Here is a 23,122-nt window from a genome sequence, read left to right on the forward strand (position 1 = left end):
CCTAGACAGCCTGACACTTGGAGAGTGTTAACACTGGCTGTCACTGTAAACTCCACCCCAGCAGTCAGTCCTCCAAAATGGCTCCTGCCCCACCATACCCAGCGGCAGCCCAGCATGGGACTGGCACCTCTCCAAAGTGACTCCAGCCCTGAGGTGGGGGGTAGCTAACACCACACACCGATAGGCCCACAGCTCCTGCAGCCAAGCCTCTCATTGACTGTGCAGGGAGCAAGCGCTACTCATCAGTACACTCACAGCTGTCCTAGTGGTAAGTGCAGACACCCAGGTTGGTTAAGTGCCAACCCCACCCACCAGTCAGCCCAGCCTCTAAATTGCACATAGGGAGTGAGACGTACACCAGTGTGCCCATGGCACATAAAGTGGGTCATTGCAGCGAGCTGAGCTGAGGGCCAGCTCCACTTATGAGCATGCTCACATCAATCATGGTTCAGCCACAACCAGAGAGCATACACAGCCCACACAGGGGACACCCCTGGAGTACCTGGTTCTAGTGACCAGAGGGACCTGGACCACAGGGCACTATAGGATCCCATATACATAAAGTCACTACTTTCAAAAACTTCGTTGGCCTACCTAATACATAAAAACAAACAAAGAGAGTTAGACAAAATGAGGAGACAGAGGCAAAGATCTCAAATGAAAAAAACAAGACAAAATCACAGTAAAAGAGCTAAAAGAAACAAACAATATGGTTGATAAAAAGTTCAAAGTGATGGTCATAAAGATACTCACTGGACTTGAGGGAAGAGTGGATAAACTCAGTGAGAACTTCAACAAAGAGACAATATAAAACAGAGCCAAAGAATACATTAACGGAAATGAAAAGTACACTAGAGGGAATCAACAAAAGATTAGAGGATGCAGAAGAATGGGTCAACTTGCTGGAAGACAGAGTAATGGAAAGCAATCAAGCTGGGCAGCCAAAAGATAAAAGTATATTAAAGGAGAAGGAAGATGGCAGCAGAATAAGAGGACCCTAAGCTTGCCCCATCCCAAGAATACAACTATATAACTATGCTCTTGGAGAGAAGGAAGGGCAAACAGCCCACAACATACAGCATGGAAACTGATCTGAAGACCATCTGGGAACACAGTGGGGAGGTTATTTATGCATCTCTGAGTATGTCTCAGAGAAGCAGCATTCATGGAGACCCCTCCCAAGGAACAAAGGAACTGGCAGATGCTGTTTCCCTCCCCGGCCCCTCAGCATAACCACAGGACCACCTGCAGGAATCAGTGTAGAGCAGACATTAGCTGCCTAATTTGCTTACACCAAGCCTCCCCCCAACCCACTCCAGTGGAAGTGCCCTTCCCAGTCATGACTGCTTTAGTCCCAGCATGGCAGGCCCTAGCCCCCAGAAGATCAACCCAAACCCTTACCCCACACCATGTCTCCTGACCCAGGAGCTTTGCAGGACCTCAGTTCTGGCAGTGGTGGGGACAGATTTCATTTCACAAGCAGACCAGAACACAGCTAGTTAAAAATTGCCACATTCAGGCCAGGGACCAAACACTGCCCACAAATAGAGCCTCTGAAGATGGCTGGCCTGAAGGATAAAGGAGCAAGGACTAAATAGAGTGCACACAGCACACACTGGAGATACTCCCTAAAGTGCCAGGCCCTGAGAAACAAGGGACACTATACAGCAGGGCACTACAGGATTTCTTCTTCATAAAGCCATTACCCTCAAGAACAGGAGAGATAGCTGACTTTTCTGACAAAGAAGCAGGCACAAAGACTTAGACAAAATGAGAAGACAGAGGAATTTATCCCAAATGAAAGACTAGGACAGGACCACAACCAGAGACCTATGTGAAACAGATCTAAGTAATATGCCTGATAGAGACTTTAAAGTAATGATCAATAAGATACTCACAGGGCTTGAGAAAAGAGTGGAAGGCATCACTGAGACCAATTAACACAGAGATAAGAAATAACAGCAGAGATAAAAGAGTTAATCAACAAAATGAGAAACATGCTTGGTGGAAAGAATAGCAGACTGGAAGAAGCAGAGAAATAAATTAATGACCAAGAAAACAGAATAATGGAAAGTAATCAAGCTGAACAAAAGAGAGAAAAGAATTATGTAAAATGAGAATACTTAGGCAACTCAGTGACTGACTCCATCAAATGTAATAACATCCGCATTATAGGAGTCCCCAAATAAAAGGGAGAAAAGGAGCTGGAGAATTTATTTGAAGAAATAATAGCTGAAAACTTCCCTTATCTGGGGAAGGAATCAGATATCCAGATCTAGAGGCACACAGAACCCCCCCCCCAACAAAATGAACAAAAGCAGTTCCATACCAAAACATACTGTAATTAAAATGGCAAAATATAGTGACAAAAAATATTAAAAGCAGCAAAAGATGAAGTAACACACAAGAGAAACCCCCTAAGGCTAGCAAGGGATTTTGCAGCAGAAACTTTCAAAGCACAAGGGAGTGGCATGATATATTCAATGTGCTGAATGGGAAAAATCTGCAGTCAAGAATACCCTATCCAGCAAGGATATAACACAGAATAGAAGAAGAGATTAAGAGCTTTCCAGACAAAAACTAAAGGAGTTCATGACCACTAATTCAGTCCTGCAAGAAATATTAAGGGGGATTCTTTGAGTGGAAAGGAAAACCAAAAGTGATAGTATGAAGGTAGGAAACAAAAAAGGGGGGGGGTGAGTATTTCTGTAAAAAAAAGATCAAGGTACTCACAAAATAAAAGGTGGTAAAATATGAAGCCACATACCAAAAACATGGAGAGGAATAAACAACGGGTTCAAACTTAAACAACCCTCACCTTAATATAGATTGCTATGTACAGAAATATAAAAACCTAATGGCAACCACAAACCAAAAACCACTAATAAGGGGCTTAGTCAGTTGAGCATGTGAATCTTGGTTTTGACTCAGGTCATGAACTCGGGGTTGTGAGATCAAACCTCTAGTCAGGCTCCTCATTCAGCAGAGAATCCGCTTGAAATTCTCTCTCCCCCTCTGCCCACCCCCCCCCCCCCCGCTCACCCTCTCTCTCTAAAATAAGTGAATCTTTTTTTTTTAACACTAATAAATATGCAAAGAATAAAGAAAATATCCTGCTCTATAAGTAATGAAAACAAGAAAGGATGAGAGAAAATCTTCAGAAACAACCACAAAACAAGTAATGGCCATAAATACGTATCTATCAATAATTACTTTGGATGTAAAAGGACTAAATGCTCCAATTAAAAGACAAAGGGTGACAGAATGGATAAAAAAAATAAAAGACCCATCTACATGCTGTCTACAAGGGACTCATTTTAGACCTAAAGCTACCTGTATATTGAAAGTGAGGGGATGGAGAAATATTTATCAGGCAAATGGATGTCAAAAGAAAGCCAGGCTAGCAGATCTTGTATCAGACAAAATAAGACTATTTTGTGTGATTTTTTAAATTTGAATTCAATTAGCCAACATACAGTACATCATTAGTTTCATATGACAAAACACTTTAAAACAATGACTGTAATAAGAAACAAAGAAGGACATTATATAATAATAAAGGGGACAATCCAACAAGAAATAATAATTGTAAATATTTATGCACCAAACATGGGAGCACTCAAATACGTAAAAACAGTTAATAACAAAGGCACCAATTGATAATAACACAATAATAGTAGGGGACCTTAACACCCCCTTAAATCAATAGACAGATCATCTAAACAGTAGATCAATAAGAAAACAATGGCTTTTCCTTTCCCTTAAGATCAGGAACACGTCAAGGATGCCCACTCTTGCCACTATTGTTCAACATAGTACTAGAAGTCCTAGCAACAGCAATCAGACAACAAAAAGAAATAAAATGTATTCAAATTGGCAAAGAAGAAGTCAAACTCTCTCTCTTCGCAGATGACATGATACTTTACGTGGAAAACCCAAAAGACTCTACCCCCAAATTACTAGAACTCATACAGCAATTCAGTAATGTGGCAAGATACAAAATCAATGCACAGAAACCAGTTGCTTTCTTATACACTAACAACGCAACTGTAGAAAGAGAAATTAGAGAAACAATTCCATTTACAATAGCACCAAAAACTATAAGATACCTCAGAATAAACCTAACCAAAGAGGTAAAGGATCTATACTCTAGGAACTACAAAACACTCATGAAAGAAATTGAAGAAGACACAAAAAGATGGAAAAACATTCCATGCTCATGGATCGGAAGAATAAACATTGTTAAAATGTCTATGATACCCAGAGCAATCTATACCTTCAATGCCATCCCGATCAAAATTCCAATGACATTTTTCAAAGTGCTGGAACAAATAATCCTAAAATTTGTATGGAATCAGAAAAGACCCTGAATCATCAAGGAAATGTTGAAAGAGAAAAACAAAGCTGGGGGCATCACGTTGCCTGATTTCAAGCTATATTACAAAGCAGGGATCACCAAGACAGCATGGTACTGGCACAAAAACAGATATATAGACCAATGGAACAGAATAGAGAGCCCAGATATGGACCCTCAACTCTATGGTCAAATAATCTTCGACAAAGCAGGAAAAAACATGCAATAGAAAAAAGACAGTCTCTTCAATAAATGGTGCTGGGAAAATTGGACAGCTATATACAGAAGAATGAAACTCGACCATTCTCTAACACCCTACACAAAGATAAACTCAAAATGGATGAAAGACCTCAATGTGAGACAGGGATCCATCAAAATCCTAGAGGAGAACATAGGCAGTAACCTCTTTGACATCGGCCACAGCAATTTCTTTCAAGATACATCTCCAAAGGCTACAGAAACAAAAGCAAAAATGAACTTTTGGGACTTCATCAAGATAAAAAGCTTCTGCACAACAAAGGAAACAGTCAACAAAACAAAGAGGCAACCCACAGAATGGGAGAAGATATTTGCAAATGACACTACAGACAAAGCACTGATTCCCAAGATCTATAAAGAACTTAAACTCAACACCCAAAAGACAAATAATCAAGTCAAAAAATGGGCAGAAGACATGAACAGACACTTCTCCAAAGAAGACATACAAATGGCTAACAGACACATGAAACAATGTTCATCATCATTAGCCATCAGGGAAATTCAAATCAAAACCACATTGAGATACACCTTACACCAGTTAGAATGGCAAAAATTGACAAGGCAAGAAACAACAAATGTTGGAGAGATTGTGGAGAAAGGGGAACCCTCTTTCACTGTTGGTGGGAATGCAAGTTGGTACAGCCACTTTGGAAAACAGTGTGGAGGTGCCTCAAAAAATTAAAAATAGAGCTACCCTATGACCCAGCAATTGCACTCCTGGGTATTTACCCCAAAGACATAGATGTAGTGAAAAGAAGGGCCATATGCACCCCAGTGTTCATAGCAGCCATGTCCGCAATAGCCAAACTGTGGAAAGAGCCGAGATGCCCTTCAACAGATGAATGGATAAAGAAGATGTGGTCCATATATACAATGGAATATTACTCAGCCATCAGAAAGGATGAATACCCAACTTTTACATCAACATGGATGGGACTGGAGGAGATTATGCTAAGTGAAGTAAGTCAAGCAGAAAAAGTAAATTATCATATGGTTTCACTTATTTGTGGAACATAAGGAATAGCATGGAGGACATTAGGAGAAGGTAGGGAAAAATGGGGGGGGGATCGGAGGGAGAGATGAACCATGAGAGACTACGGACTCAGAAACAAACTGAAGGTTTTAGAGGGGAGGGGGATGGGGGATGGGTTAGCCTGGTGATGGGTACGAAGGAGGGCACGTACTGCATGGAGCACTGGGTGTTATACGAAAACAATGAATCATGGATCACTACATCAAAAACTAATGATGTATTGTATGGTGACTAACAAAACAAAACAAAATAAAATAAAAATAAGAAAACAATGGCTTTGAATGACACACTGGACCAGATGGACTTAACAGATATATTCAGAACATTCCAACCTAAAACAGAATACACTTTTTCAAGTGCACAGGGAACATTCTCCAGAAGAGATCACATATTAGCCCACAAAACAACCCTCAACAAATTCAAGAATACTGAAATTATATGAAGCATCTTTTTTTACCACAATGCTATGAAACTAGAATTCAACCGCATGAAAAAAATTTAGAAAGACCACAAATACATGCTACTAAACAATGAATGGGTCAACAAGGAAATAACAGAAGACAAAGTACATGGAAACAAATGAAAATAAAAACAAATGGTTCAAAACCCTTGGGATGCAGCAAAAGTTGTGCAAAGAGGGAAGTTTATAGCAATACAGGCCTACCTCAAGAAGCAAGAAAAATCTCAAACCACCTAACCATATACTTAAAGGAACTAGGAAAAGAACAACAAAGCCTCAACTGAACAGAAGAGAGGAAATAATAAAGATTAGAGCAGAAATAAATTTTACAGAAACTAACAAAACAATAGAACAGACCAATAAAATTGATAAACTTCTAGTCAGACTTATCAGGAAAAAAAATAGAAAGGACTCAATAAAATCACAAATGAGAGGAGTAATAACCAATGCCACAGAAATACAATTATAAGAGGTTATTATAAAAAACCATATGCCAACAAATTAGACAACCTGGAAGAAATAGATAAATTCCTAGAAACAAACTACCAAAACTGAAACAGGAAGAAATAGAAAGTTTGAAAAGACCAATAACTAGCAAAGAAATTCAATCAGTAATCAAAAAACTTCCAGGGGTGCCTGGGTGGCTCAGTCGTTAAGCATCTGCCTTTGGCTCGGGTCATGATCCCAGGGTCCTGGGATGGAGCCCCACATCGGGCTCCCTGCTCGGTGGGTGGCCTGCTTCTCCCTCTCTTACTCCCCCTGCCTGTGTTCCCTCTCCTGCTGTGTCTCTGTCAAATAAATAAATAAAATCTTAAAAACAAAAACAAAACAAAACAAAAAAACTTCCAAACAAAAGTCCAGGACCAGATGGCTTCAAAGGCGAATCCTACCAAACATTTAAAGAAGACTTAATACCTATCCTTCTCAAACTATTCCTAAAAATAGAAAAGGAGGGGAAACTTCCAAATTCATTCTATGAGGCCAGCATTACCCTGATACCAAAACCAGATAAAGACACCACTCAAAAGGAGAAGTATAGGCCACTATCTCTGATGAACATAAATGCAAAAATCCTCAACAAGGGCACCAGGGTGGCTCAGTCAGGTAAGTGTCCAACTCTTGGTTTCAGCTTACGTCACGTTCTCAGGGTCAGGAGATTGAGCCCTGCGTCCATGTTCAGCAGAGTCTGCTTGAGACTCTTTCTCCCTCTGCCCCTACCCCTCACCTCAAATAAATAAATATATTTTTAAAAATTCTCAACAAAATATTAGCAAACCAAATGCATACATTAAAAAAATCATTCACCACGATCAAGTGGGATTCATTCCTGGGTTGCAAGCGTGGTTCAATATTTGCAAATCAATGTGATATATCACATCAGTAAGAGAAAGGATAAGAACCATATGATCATTTCAATAGATGTGGAAAAACATTTGGCACAGTACAACAACCATTCGTGGTAAAAACCCTCAACAAAGTAGGTTTAGAGGGAACATACCTCAAGATTATAAAGGCCCTATATGAACAACCCACAGCTAATACCATCCTCAATGGGGAAAAAGTGACCTACCCTAAGGTTAGGAACAAGACAGGAATGTCCACTCTCACCACTTTTATTCAACATAGTATTGGAAGTCCTAGCCACAGCAATCAGACAACAAAAAGGAGTAAGAAGCATCCAAATCAGCAAAGTAATAAAGCTTTAACTATTTGCAGATGACATGATGCTATATATAGAAAACCCAAGACGTCACCAAAAAACTGCTAGAACTGAAGTCACAGGATACAAAATCAATGTACAGAAATCTGTTGCATTTCTATACACCAATAATGAAGCAGCAGAAAGAGAAATCAAGCAATCATGCCATTTTCAAGCATACCAAAAACACCAGGACACCTAGGAATAAACCTAACCAAACCTATACTCTGAAAACTATAAAATACTGATGAAAGAAATTGAAGATAACACAAAGAAATGGAAAGACATTCTGTGCTCATGGACCGGAAGAACAAATATTATTAAAACGTCTATGCTACCCAAAGCAATCCACACATTTAATGCAATCCCTATTGAAATGCCAACATTTTTCACAGAGCTGGAACAAACAATCCTAAAATGTGTGTGGAACCACAAAAGTTTCCCCGAATAGCCAAAGCAACCTTGAAAAAGGAAAGCAAAGCTGGAGAGGTCACAATTCCAGACTTCCAGTTCTGTTACAAAATTGTAGTAATCAAAACAGTTTGACACTGGCACAAAACTGGCACAAAAACAGGTCAATGGAACAGAATAGAGACTCCAGAAATGGACCCTCAACATTATGGTCAACTAATCTTTGACGAAGAAGGAAAGAATATCCAATGGGAAAAAGACGGTCTCTTCAACAAATGGTGCTGGGAAAACTAGACAACCACATGCAAAAGAATGAACTGGACCGGTTTCTTACGCCATACTAAAAAATAAATTCAAAATGGATTAAAGATCTAAATGCAAGGCTGAAACCATAACAATCCTAGAAGAGAGCACAGGCAGTAACTTCTCTGATATTGGCCATAGCAACTTTTTTCTAGATAGGTCTCCTGAGGCAAGGGAAACAAAAGCAAAAATAAACTATTGGTACTACATCAAAATAAGAAGCTTCTGCACAACAAAGGAAACAACAAAACTAAAAGGTAACCAATGGAATGGGAGAAGATGTTTGCAAATGACATATCTGATAAAGGGTTAGTATCCAAAATATATAAAGAACTGATAAAAATCTAACACCTCAAAAACAAATAATCTAGTTAAAAAATGGGCAGGAGACATGGTTAGACATTTATCCAAAGATGACATCCAGATGGCTAACAGATACATGAAAAACTGCTCAACATCACTCATCATCAGGGAAATACAAATCAAAACTATGATATCACCCCACAGCTGTCAGAATGGCTAAAGTCAACAACACAGGAAACAGCAGGTGTTGGCAAGGATGTGGAGAAAAAGGAACCCTCTTGCACTGTTGGTGGGAATGCAAACTGGTGTAGCTACTTTGGGAAAAGTATGAAGGTTCCCCAAAATGTTAAAAATAGAACTACCTTATGATCCAGCAATCACACTACTCATACCCAAAGCATACAAGAACACTAATTCAAGGGGATACATGTACCCCTATGTTTATAGCAGCATTATTTATAGTAGCCAGAGATATGGAAACAGCCCAAGTGTCCATCAATTGGTGAATGGATAAAGATGTGAGATAGATACATATATATTTATACATGTATATATAAATATATATATTATATATATAATATATATAATTTAATATTATTCAGCCATGAAAATGAAATCTTACCATTTGCAACAACATGGATGGCGCTAGAAAATATTATGCTAAGTGAAATAAGTCAATCAGAGAAGGACAAATACCATATGATTTTACTGATGTGCTATTTAAGAAAAGAAACAAGCAAAGGGAAGAAAAAGATTCAAACTAATAAGCAAACTCTTAACTATAAAGAACAAACTGATGGTTACCAGAAGGGAGGTGGGGGAGAGGGGCAGGAAATGTATTAAACAGGTGATGTGGATTAAGGAGTGTACTTGTTGTGAGAAGCACCTAGTGATGTATGCGATTGTTTAAGCACTCTATGTACACCTGAAACTAACAAAACACTGTATGTTAATTGGAATTAAAATAAAAGCTCAAGAGAATATTAAAAATGGATAGGTTAAAGAGACCTCTGTGACCTCATCAAGCATAATAACATTCCCATTCTAGGGGTACCAGGAGGAGAAGAGTGAGACAAAGGAGCAGAAAACCTTCTTTAGAAATAATAGCTACCATCTTCCCTAATCTGGGGAAGGAAACAGAAATCCAGATCCAGGGAACAGACCACCCCTAATAAGATGAATTTGGTGAGGTCCATACCAAGACACATAATAATTCAAATGACTAAAATTAAATGTAAAGACAGAAACTTAAAAGCAATAAAAGAAAAATAGTAATATACAAGGGAAACTCCCTGAGGCTATCATGTGATTTATCAGCAGAAACTTTGCAGGCCAGAAGACAGTGGCACAACATATTCAAAGTGCTGAAAGCAAAATACCTACAGCAAAGAATACCCTACCTGACAAGTTTATTTAATTGGGGAAGAAAAGGCCATAACTAGAAGAAATTTACAAAAGGAAAAAATTTCACAGGAAAAAGCAAACACATAGAAAAAATAATAATTACTTATAAAGGCAGTATGGAGATGAACTAGGATATTTTATCTACAAAAATTATTCAAGAGATACACAAAGTAAAAAGATGTAAAGTGTGACATATACATAAAATGTAGAGGTGGCAGTAAAAATTGGGTGCTTTTAGAATGGGTTCAAACTTAAGTGACCAGCAACTTAACAGAGACTGCTATACACATAAGATGTTATATATGAACCAGAGGGTAACCACAAACCAAAAACCTGTAACAGATACAAAAAATAAATAAATAAATAAAGAGAAAGGAAATACAGGAGCCACCCATAACTGTAAAGGAAACCATCAACCCACAAAGTAGGAGAGCAAAAGAGAAAGAAACAGAAGATTTACAAAACAACCAGAAAACAATGAACAAAATGGCAATCAGTATATATTTATCAATAATTATTTTAAATATAAATGGACTCAAGACATATGTGACCAAATGGATTTAAAAAACAAGACCCATCTATATGCTGCCTATGTGAAACCTCACCTCACACCTAAAGATACATACAGACTGAAAGTAAAGGGATGAAAAAAGAGCTGCCTGTCGTCCACAAGGTTCTCTGTTCACTCCCAAGCACATCTACAATTCAAAATGTCACACCCATCCCCCCAAACTAAGCCCTCCAACCCCAGTAATCCCAGAGTCTTCTTTGATGTGGACATTGGAGGGGAGCGAGTTGGCTGAATTGTCTCACAATTGTTTGCAGATATTGTACCCAAAACTGCAGAAAATTTTCATGCATTCTGTACAGGAGAAAAAGGCATTGGACCCACCACTGGGAAACCTCTCCAATTCCAAGGATGCCCTTTCCATCAAATTATTAAGAAATTTATGATTCAGGGTGGAGACTTCTCAAATCAAAATGGGACAGGTGGAGAAAGTATTTATGGTAAAAAAATTTGAAGATGAAAATTTCTATTATAAGCATGATCAGGAAGTTTTATTGAGCATGGCAAATGCAGGCTGCAATACAAATGGTTCTCAGATCTTTATCACAACCATGCTGACTTGTCACGTGGATGGGAAACATGTGGTATTTGGCCAAGTAATTAAAGGAATGGGTGTGGCAAGAATACTGGAAAATGTAGAAGTGAAAGGTGAAAAACCTGCAAAAGTAAATAAAATTTTATTAACAACAGAAGCCATAAAAAATATTGGAAATACAGGATGGGTCTTGTTTTTTAAATGGAAATAGATGGGTCTTGTTTTTTAAATCCATTTGGTCACATATGTCTTTTTTTTTTCAGATCTCAGAATTGGGAGATGGCCATTAAAAAATACACAAAAGTTTTAAGATATGTGGAAGGTTCAAAGGTTGTTATCAAGCCAGCAGATAGATTGAAGCTACAACCTATAGCTTTAAGCTGCATGCTGAATATTGGTTCTTATAAATTGAACATGTCAAATTGGCACAGAGCAATCAACAGTTGTTTGGAGGCTCTTGAAATAGACCCATCCAATACCAAAGCATTGTACCATAGAGCTCAACGATGGCAAGGATTAAAAGAATATGATCAAGCATTGGCTGATCTTAAGAAAGCTCAGGAGAGATAGCACCGAAAGATAAAGCTATCCAGGCAGAAGTGCTGAAAGTCAAACAAAAGATAAAGGCACAAAAAGAGAAGGCAACATATGCAAAAATGTTTGCCTAATAAATTCAGTTTTCCTTAAATATGCATTGATTCTTGTATAAGAATATTTACAGGTCTTTGTCTGTTATATATGCTCTCTGATGTGTTTCCTTTGATACTTTAGTTTCCTATTGTTTACAGTTTAGAAATAGTGAGAAGAGTTCACTCAATAAAACAATGTTACAAAATACAGTGAAATTTATTTTTTAAATGGCTATCTGCATTCATCACAAAGAATAATGGTGTCCAACCTGTTTCTAAACTCCTAAAGATACATCTTGTTGAAAAAAAAGATTAAAGCTTAAAAAAAATATAAAGGGATAAAAAAAAGTATTTCATGTAAATGGAAGCAAAAAGAAAAAAACAGGTAACAATATTTATATCAGAGAAAAATTGACTTTAAAACAAAGACTGAAAGGAGACAGAAAAGGTCATTACATAATGATAAAGGGATCAGTCCAATAAGAAGATATAACCATTGTAAATATCTAAGGACCCAACATAGGAGCACCTAAATATATAAAGTAAATACTAACAGACATGAAGGGAGAAATTAACAATAATACAATAATAGGACACTTTAACATCCAACTTAACATCAGTGGATAGATCATCCAGACAGAATATCAGTAAGGAATCAGTGGCTTTAAATGACACATTAGACCAGATGGACTTAACAGATATATACAGAATGTTCCACCCCCAAACAGCAGAAACACATTCTTTCAAGTGCTGATGGCAGATTCTCCAGGAGAGATTACATGTTAGGGCCACAAAACAAGTCTCAGTAAAACTTAAGATTGAAATCATAGCAAACATTTTTTCTGACCACAATGGGATGAAACTAGAAATCAATTATATAGGAAAGAAAAACTGGAAGAAACAAACACATGGAAACTAAACATGTTACTAAACAATCAGTGGGTCAATAAAGAAATTAAAGGTTAAATCAAGAAATTCCTGGAGACAAAATGGAAACCAATGGCCCAAAACCTCTGGGATGCAACAAAAGCAGTTCTAAGAAAGTTTATAATGATACAGGCTTACCTCAAGAAACAAGAAAAATCTTTAAAAAAAAAATCTGACCTTACATCTAAAGGAACTAGAAAAAAAAAAAAAGAACAGAGCCAAAGTTAGAAAGAAGAAAATAACAACAATTAGAGTAGAAATAAATGAAAGAGACAAAAAAAACCACACAAAAAACCAACAACTGGGGCACCTGGGTGGTTCAGTTGGTTAAGCGTCTGCCTTCCGCTCAGGTCGTGATCCTGGAGTCTCAGGATCAGGATTGAGCCCCACATCAGGCTCCCTGCTCAGCGGGGAGTCTGCTTCTCCCTCTGCCCCTCACCCTGCTTGTGCTCTCTCTCTCTCTCAAATAATATCTTTAAAACAATGACAACACTATAAAATATCAATGAGATTAAGACCTGGTTCTGTGCAAAGATAAATTTGATAAACCTTTAGCCAGACTAATCAAGAAAAAAAAGACTGGACTCAATCAAAAATGAAACAGTAGTTAAAATTGGTATCATAAAATACAAAAGATTCTAAGAGATTAGTATAAAAATTATATGCCAACAAACTGGACAACCTAGGATAAATGGATAAATTCCTAGAAACATAAAATCTTCCAAGACTGAATCAGGAAGAAACAGAAAATCTGAACAGACTAATTACTAATAACAGAATTCAATGGGTAATCAAAAAGTTCCAGACCAGATGGCTTCACATGTGAATTCTATCAACATTTAAAGGATAGTTAATACCTATCTTTCTCAAACTGTTCCAAAAAGTATAAGAAATAGAAAAGCTGTCCACAAGTCCAGCATTCCACAAGGCCAGCATTACCCTGATACAATCCATAAGGCCAGCATTACCCTGATACCAAAAGAAGACAAAGACACTCCAAAAAAAACCGCACACACACACACACACACACATAATAATTAGACCAATATCCCTGATGAACGTAGATGCAAAAATCCTCAACAAAATATTAGCAAACCACATTCAACAATATATTAAAAGGTTCATTCACTATAATCAAGTGAGATTTATTCCAGGGATATAAGGATGGTTCAATAAATCCAAATCAACCAATGTGATAGATCACATTAACAAAATGCAGGATAAAAACCATATGATCATTTCAATACATGCAGAAAAAGCATTGGACAAAATTCACTATCTCATCATAATAAAAACCCTCAAGAAAATAGGTATAGAAAAAACATACCTCAACACAATAAAGGCTATATATGACAAACACACAGCTAACATCAAACTGAATGGTGAAAGCTGAAAGGTTTTTCCCTAAGATCACAAATAAGACAAGGATGTCCACTCTTTTTTTTTTTTTAAAGATTTTATTTATTTATTTGAGAGAGAGAGAATGAGAGAGAGCACATGAGAGGGGGGAGGGTCAGAGGGAGAAGCAGACTCCCTGCTGAGCAGGGAGCCCGATGCGGGACTCGATCCAGGGACTCCAGGATCATGACCTGAGCCGAAGGCAGTCGCTTAACCAACTGAGCCACCCAGGCGCCCAAGGATGTCCACTCTTAACATAGTAATGGAACTTTAATTCAACATAGTACAGGAAATCCTAACTATTACAGTCAGACAAGAAAAACAAAAGATATCCAAATTGGTAAGGAGGAAGTGTTTATCTCTGTTTGCAGAGGACATGATACTATAAATAGAAAACCTTAAAATTCCACCAAAAAATGATTAGATCTTATAAATCCATAAAGTTGCAGGATACAAAATCAATACATGAAATCTGTTGTGTTCTGGTACACTAATAATGAAATAGCAGAAAGGGAAATAAAGAAAACAATCCCATTTTCAACTGCATCAAAGAAAATAAAATACCTAGAAATAAATTTAACCAATTAGGTGGGAGGATGCTTTTTTCTGAAAACTATGACACTGATAAAAGAAATCAAAAGTGACACAAATACATATACTATACTCATGGACTGGAAGAATATTATTGAAATGCCCATAATATCCAGAGTAATCTATAGGTTCAATGCAATCCCTATCAAAATACAAATAGTGTTGGGGCGCCTGGGTGGCTCAGTCGTTAAGCGTCTGCCTTCGGCTCAGGTCATGATCCCAGGGTCCTGGGATCGAGCCCCGCATCGGGCTCCCTGCTCAGCGGGAAGTCTGCTTCTCCCTCTCCCACTCCCCCTGCTTGTGTTCCCTCTCTCGCTGTGTTCTCTCTGTCAAATAAATAAAATCTTAAAAAAAAAAAAATACAAATAGTGTTAGGGTGCCTGGGTGGCTCAGTCAGTTAGGCATCCAACTCTTGATTTCTGCTCAGGTCATGATCTCAGGGTGTTGGGATTGAGCCCCGAGTCAGGATCTGCATTCACCACAGAGTGTGCTTGAGACTCTCTCTTCCTCTCCCTTTTCCACCCCTCTCAAATAAATAAATAAATCTTTAAAAAAATACAAGTAGTGGTTTTCACAGAACTAGAACCAAAAAAATCCTAAAATTTGTATGGAACCAGAGAAGACCCCAACTAGGCAAAGCAATCTTGAGAAAAAACAAACCTGGAGGTTTCATAATACCAGATTTCAGGAAATACTACAAAGCTATAGTAATCAAAACAGTATGGTACTGGCACAAAAATAGATCAATAGAACAGAATTGAGAGCCCAGAAATAAATTAATTGACCATATATGTATAGGTTTATGACAAAAGAAACAAGAATATACAACTGGAGAAAAACAATCTCTTTATTTAATGGTGCTAGGAAAACTGGACAGCTATGTGCGTAAGAAAAACTCTAAATGAATTACAGACCTAAATATGAGACCTGAAAAACTCCTAAAAAAAAAAAAAAAAAAACTGCATAGGCAGTAACCTCTTGGACCTTGGCAATTATTTTCTTGGATCTGTCTTCTCAGCCAAGGGAAATAAAAGCAGAAACAAACAATTGTGATTACAACAAACTAAAAAGCTTTTGCACAGCAAAGGAAACCATGAACAAGATAAAAAGGCGATCTACCAAATGGATGAAAATGTTTGCAAATGATGTTATCTGATGAGGGGCTAATATCCAAAATATATCAAGAACTTATTCAACTCAACACCAAAAAAAAAAAAAATCCAACTTAAAAATGGGTAGAGGATTTGAATAAATATAGAGAACTGGTGGTTGCCAAAGGGGAGGTGGTGGAGGATGGGCAAAATTGGTGGAGGATTAAGTGGTACAAACTTCCAATTATAAGTCACAGGGATTAAAAGTACAGCATAGAAAATATAGTCAATAATATTGTAATACACCTATCATGGTATTTCATAATATATATAATCGTTGAAACACTATGTTTTATGCGTGAAATATTATACATCACCTATACTTCAATTAAAACTTTTATAAATTTAAAAAAAGCAAAGCCAACCTATGGAATAGGAGAAAATATTTGGAAATTATTTATCCAATAAGGGGTTAATAACCAAAATATATAAAGAACTCCTACAACTCAATAGCAAAAAGGCAATTTTATTAAAAAATGGACAGAGGATCTGAATAGACATTTTTCCAAAGAAGATGGCCAACAGGTACATGAAAAGGTGCTTAACATCACTATTCATCAGGGAAATGCAAATCAAAACCACAAGGAGATATCCCCTCACACCTGTTAGAATGGTTATTTTCCAAAAGACAAAAGATAACAACTGTTGGTGACGATGTGGAGAGAAGGGAACCCTTGTGCACTTATGGTGGGAATATAAATTGGTACAGCCACCATGGAAAACAGTACGGAGGTTACTCAAAAAATTAAAAATAGAACTACTATATGACCCAGCAATTCCCCTTCTGTGTATATATAGATAAGAAATAAAAACAGTCTTAAAGAGGTATCTTCATTCACATGTTTATTGCACCATTAGTCAAAATAGTCAACATATGAAAACTACCTAAGTGTCCATCAAAGGACGAATGGATAAAGAAGATGTGGTACACATACACAATGGATTATTATTCTCGCCGTGAGAAAGGAAATCCAGCAATCTGTGACAATATGGATGGACCTTGAAGGCACTATGCTAAGTGAAATAAATCAGAGAAAGACAAGTCCTGTATGATATAACTTATATATGGAATATAAAAACGCTAAATTGAGAAACAGAATAGAATAGTGGTTACCAGGGGCTGAGAGGTTGGGGAAATGGGGAGGTGTTGTCAAAAGTTACAAGCTTCCAGTTATTAGATAATAAGTTATAGAAATCTAATGTAAAGATGGTAATTTTAGTTAATGATACTGTATTATATACTTGAAAGTTGCTAAGAGGGTAGATCTTTTTTTTTTTTTTTAAGATTTTACTCATTTATTTGACACAGAGAGAGTGACAGCGAGAGAGAGACAGAGAGCAAGCACAAGCAGGGGGACTGGCAGGCAGGGGAGAAGCAGACTCCCCGCTGAGCAAGGAGCCTGATGTGGGGCTCGATCCCAGGACCCTGGGATCATGACCTGAGCCGAATGCAGCCGCTTAACCGACTGAGCCACCCAGGTGCCCCAAGAGGGTAGATCTTAAATGATCTCACTGCAAAAGATAAGGGGTTATTACTAACGCTCAGGTGGTAATCATTTTGCAACATAAAGGTGTCAAATCAACATACTGTACACCTTAAACTTATATAATGTTTGATGCCAATTATATCTCAGTAAAGCTGGAGGGGGGAGAAAATTGAAAGCAATCTAAAAATGCCCATCAAGAAAAGATGGTTCAGTAAGTTACAGTAAATCCATGCAACAGAAACCTCTGCCATCTAAAAGAAAAAGGCAGCTGTATATGATTGGTACTATAGCAATATCAAGGTTATGTTATTATAAAATCAAGGCCCAGGGGCACCTGGGTGGCTCAGTTGGTTAAGCGACTGCCTTCGGCTCAGGTCATGATCCTGGAGTCCCGGGATTGAGTCCCATGTCGGGCTCCCTGCTCAGCAGGGAGTCTGCTTCTCCCTCTGACCCTCCCCCCTCTCGTGTTCTCTCTCTCATTCTCTCTCTCTCAAATAAATAAATAAAATCTTCAAAAAAAAAAAAAATCAAGGCCCAGAACAGTGTGGATCTTGTGATACAAGAGTATAAAAATATGGTATCCATATCTGTCTATACTGAAGTATACATATACTGTGTCTGGAAGAAGACAGAAGAAACTCTTAAGGATGGCTGTGTCCAGGGAGCAAGAGGACAGGGGTGAGGAGATTTTCACTGTGTATTCTTTCGTACTTTCAGAATTTTGTACTTTATGTTAGTATTCCCTTTATTGTTAAAAAAAAAATCTTACCTCCAAATCACTCTTCTCCCACCTATTCTACATGTCACCATTAAGACTTATGCCACCAAAGTAAGGCTTGAGCTGCAGTTTACTTCTACTTCGAAATCTCCGTCGAGCCCCCCTGAATACACTGCAGTATAGGGCAGTGGTGAACTGGCCAACCTCTGAGGCCAGGCTGCTCTGGTGAAAGTTCTGCCTCTTCTACTGATGAGTGGTGTGATCCTGAGCAAGCTTCTTAAATGCAAGGTGGTGGGATCTGTGCTATCCCAGCCAGACCCTGCTGACCCTACAGCCCTCCACTGAGTCTCTCCAGAAATTGCCCCTGCCTTCAGAGAGCCACCACACCTGAGGTCGCACCTCCTTCCCGGGCACCCACATACAATGACTGGGTGACACAAGGGAATGAAGGGCAGGACCCTTGGAACATGGAACCTGGAACATGTCTGAAGGGAACTCAGCTTTAGAGCTCCCACTGGGCAGGATTTGGCCTTTGCCAGACTGCACTGCAGTCCAGCTTCCACTGCCCAATCCTGCTCTTCCCTCTCCTTCCCACCCCTTCTCCAGAAGCAACCTAAAAAAATCTTCTCTTAAAAACAAACAAACAACAACAACAAAAAAACAAAAAAAACTTCTTGCATACTACTCTCAGCTCAGTCTGCTTGCCAGGGAACCCGGCCCACCATACTTAGTTTCCTCACGTGTACAGTGGGATAGTGGCAGTACCCGGCTTAGGGCTGTTTCAAGGATTTAATGAGTTTTACTTGTAAAGTGCTTAGAACCATACCCCCATGCTATGGTTTGAATGTTTGTATCCCCTCCAAAATTCCTATACTGAAATCCTAATGCCCAATGTGATAGTACTGGGAGGCGGGGCCTTTGGGGGTGATTAGGTCTTGGCAGCAGAACCCTCACGAATGGGAGTGATATCCTTATAAAAGTGGCCTGAGAACTCCCTCGCCCCTCCTGCCATGTGAGACTATGACTAGAAATCTGTGACCCAAAAGAGGCTCCTCACCCATCCGGGCTGGTACCTTGATCTCAGACTTCCAGCCTCCAGAACCGAGAGAGATACATTTCTGTTGCTTATTCACCACCCAGTCTGTGGAATTTTGTTATGGCATTTCCAACAGACTAAGAACCCCTGGTACAGAGTAGATGCTTACTAGATGTTAGCCATTATTTTGAGATCAAGTTCAATCTCTTTAAATCCTTAACCTTTGCGATTGGACTCAGCCTACATCTCCCGTCTTACTTTTCATTCTTCTATTCACACACTTTATGCCTAAAGCAACCTGGCTCCTGGTTGTCTTGCTTTTTTCTCATCTCTGCCATGTTCCTCCTTCCTCCTGGAGGGCTGGGCTCACCCAGCCGTGGCTGGCAATCCTATAACCATTCTCCAGACCATCTCCATGCTACTTTGCACAGAGCCTCCAACCATACATAACGTCTGCATAGTACTCTCTAGGTATCCACACAGCACGTGCCAAGTATAACACGGCACTGGCAGGATACTTAACTGCCCTGTCACATGACGAACTCAAGGCCTGCTTCACCTTTGCCTTTGTAGCCTCATCATGCTGGTCATTTTAGGCAGACACTGAAAAATCTGAATCCAGTTCAGCATTCCCAAAATAGCTGTCATTTAATAAAAGTCTTTGGCCCCCTGGAGCTGCCAGTTAGCAAGGGGAAGACCACACATTCAACACCGCCCTCTTCTGGCCAAAATGAACCCCTTGAAGACAAAAGAAGGTGGGCACAGGTCATGATGTCAGAGGACTTATTATTTATACAGACCAGACAGTTATCTGTATAACTTACTGAGGGTTTCCTATGGCCACATACTAGGCTAAGCACTTTATATCCACGCTCTCATTAAATCATGTTCTTTCTATAAGGTACGGCAGATTCTTCAACCAAGAATAGGATCAAAGAGTCCAAGCAAATTCTATTAAAACAAGAGCACTGGGTTTTAACATGTTTGTTCAAATTCTAGAAGGACAGAATCCAATATTGTGTTGGAACATCACATCAAAGAGAAGGCTAAGTTCTATTTTATGACATTCTTCAAAAGCAGCATTTTAAAACAATAAATAAAAGCAGACATAGTGGGATGGAACAAGATCTGTCCTCTTGGTAGAACTTCAGTGATTACCGCTAAGACATCAATATTCTGCAAGAGGCCAGGTGTTCCTTACTCTAGAGAGTTAGAGCAAGAGGAAGACCACGTTGACAATGGCCTGAAGAAACCAAGATGGAACAAGGGGTCACTTGTGTGACAGGGGTAGTTAAGATGGGATGGACAAGATGACTGAAGTTCCTTAGTGAATATGTCAATCTTGATCCCTGCAGCCTCTCCTTGATCTGGATAGGGTTTGAGTTGGAGCAGAAAGACAAAGGAGGACTCTTGGTAACTTGTCCAATGTCACCAATCCAAGCTGTGACTCAGGACCCCCTCCCAGGCTGAAGGTCTTCCTCTCTGTGGAAACTGGGCTATGGCTGCAAGTAGAGACTAGACTCCCCACCCTGAGAATAGAGGCTAATCCTATAAAATAAGGAAGCCGCCTGAATCCTGCCCATCACCTCTTGAGGAAGCAAGAATTTCTACACAAGAGCTGTTTTCAAAAACATGTGTTTCTTTAAGAAACTGTCCTTTCTCTGGGATGCTTTCCAAATGAAATTAATTTCTTTATAAATATGCTTTTATTTTTTTTTAAAGATTTTATTTATTTATTTGAGAGAGAGAGACAGCAAGAGAGGGAACACAAGCAGGCAGAGTGGGAGAGGGAGAAGCAGGCTTCCCGCTGAGCAGGGAGCCCGATGTGGGGCTCGATCCCAGGACCCTGGGATCATGACCTGAGCAGAAGGCAGACGCTTAACAACTGAGCCACCCAGGTGCCCCTATAAATATGGTTTTAAAAAATATATAAAAAGATATATCATTTGCTCACTTAGCTTTGTGGTAGTTTTTGGTAAGCTGAGGAGGGGAAGAACAAGTCAAGCTGAATTAGGTATTGCCACATTTTCTTTGAAGAAGAACCAAAGAGAAACAGATGAGTCTATCAGGTGACCCCAAAACAATGGACTCCTAATCACCAGTGCTGATTGGCTGAGAATGGAGAAAGCCCTTGCCCAGCAGGTCTGAGCCCCCCCAGCATTAGCCTATGGCAGGGATGTCTTTCTCTGGAAAACTCTACATGGCCAATGGGGTGCCTGCTCCAGGGTGGATGAGCAGACTGTTGTAGGGGGGCCTATGCTCTTATTCTCAGTGAGACCAAAGGTTGGCTAAGATATCTCTTCTTCATCATTTCAAAATAACACCTTTTGAACTATAAAAGCAACACTTGTTTATTATAGAAAAACTTTTTAAAACTATGGGACCAAAAAAAGACAAAAATCATCTGTCATTCTATTGTACAGAGATGGCCACTGCTGACATTTTAATGTATTTCTTCCTAGGATTGTTTCTGTGGGTATAGACAAATATTTAAACAGAGTTGGGATCATGCCACGTTAGACTTAGATCAAGCCATTGGGATCATACCATCAGTTCTAATTATTTCCCTTTGGCATTTTATCATAACTAGTTTCAGGACATTCATTTGCACACTGCCGTTAAGCATTTCAGTGGGAGCTGGGGGAGGGTGAGTCAGGTGGTTGTGCCTAGCTACCACGAACTGCAAGACTGCTCACTAGTTGCTAATTCTCCTCTACCCTTAGGGCCACAGGCTGACAGGGAAGGATGCCAAAATGGGCCTCTCTGCATCTGTAAGGCTGAGTGATCTTAGTGTGGTCTTTTGGGTGGTCACCTATCTCCAATGACAGGACAAACCCAGGGAGTTTCTCACCTGTGCTTCTACCTAAAATCTTCCTATGTGTTCTCTGCTTTCCCTAGGAATATCAGGTGCTATGGGGAAGTTTCACAAGACTCTGAAAGATTAAGGAACTGTATCTATGTTACCATCTAGATTAACCACATAGAATCACCATAGAGAATCCATATACCATCAAGTCACTTCTAAATGATTTTTAAATTTATTTCTAAACAGTTTCAGCTTCTGTATGTGCGCTCGTTCCAACAAGAAGCATTTATTATACCATGCCTGGCACTATATGGTGTAAAGTTTTCCTGAATTATTCTGCAATATACCAATAAACTCTGTACATAACTAAACAAAAAGACAGTGCATTAAAAATTACTATTTTATGGCAGCAGACATACCAAATACTCAGAAGATTCTTGCCTTCCACAGCTGCTTTCAATTTAAATAACCACCTATAAAGACAAGACAAAGTGTACTTTCTGAAATGTTAAAAATGAGGAAAGGCCAGTCCAAAAGAAACAACACAGACCGACAGCTTGCCTTTTTAACACTCTGTTCTTGTTTTGGGGATTCAGAAAAGAGAATGAGAAAAAGAAGGAGACAATTAAAATCTCAACCAGGGGTCAGCAAACTACGGGCCAGTGGACCAAATCAGGCCCCCTGCCTACTTTTGCGAATAAAGTTTTATTGGAACACAGCCACGTTCATCTGTTTACATATTGTCTGCAGCTACTTCTGTGCCACAGTAGCAGAGCTGAGTCGTTGCAACACAGCCTGTAGGGCGCAAAAAGCCGAAGATATTTATTATCTGGCCCTTTGCAGGAGAAGTTCCCCAGCCTTAATCTCCAGAGGGGCCCTGGGCAAATGGAGATGCAAAGAAAACGGCTGACAACTGCATGGGTTTGGAGGGGAAACAGCCAGCAACCGAAGAATGAAGGGAGAGCCAAGGGACAGGAAAAACACCCGGTACCCGAATCCCACCCTCCCCCCCACCAAGATCCTCACTGCTCATACTCACCCTTCTCACACT

At 39.2% G+C, this 23,122-nt stretch overlaps 1 protein-coding gene and 1 pseudogene across 2 annotated transcripts in view; one reads left to right on the top strand and one right to left on the bottom strand.

Annotated features, from left to right (window-relative positions):
* The window catches only part of CCDC3 (coiled-coil domain containing 3), a 119,108-nt gene that overhangs the window by 14,305 nt on the left and 81,681 nt on the right, over positions 1 to 23,122 (bottom strand). The window lies entirely within an intron of this gene.
* On the top strand, positions 10,936 to 11,996 carry LOC118520391 (peptidyl-prolyl cis-trans isomerase D-like; annotated as a pseudogene).

This window comes from Halichoerus grypus, chromosome 6 (genome assembly GCF_964656455.1).
Source record: "Halichoerus grypus chromosome 6, mHalGry1.hap1.1, whole genome shotgun sequence".
Classification (NCBI taxonomy): domain Eukaryota; kingdom Metazoa; phylum Chordata; class Mammalia; order Carnivora; family Phocidae; genus Halichoerus; species Halichoerus grypus.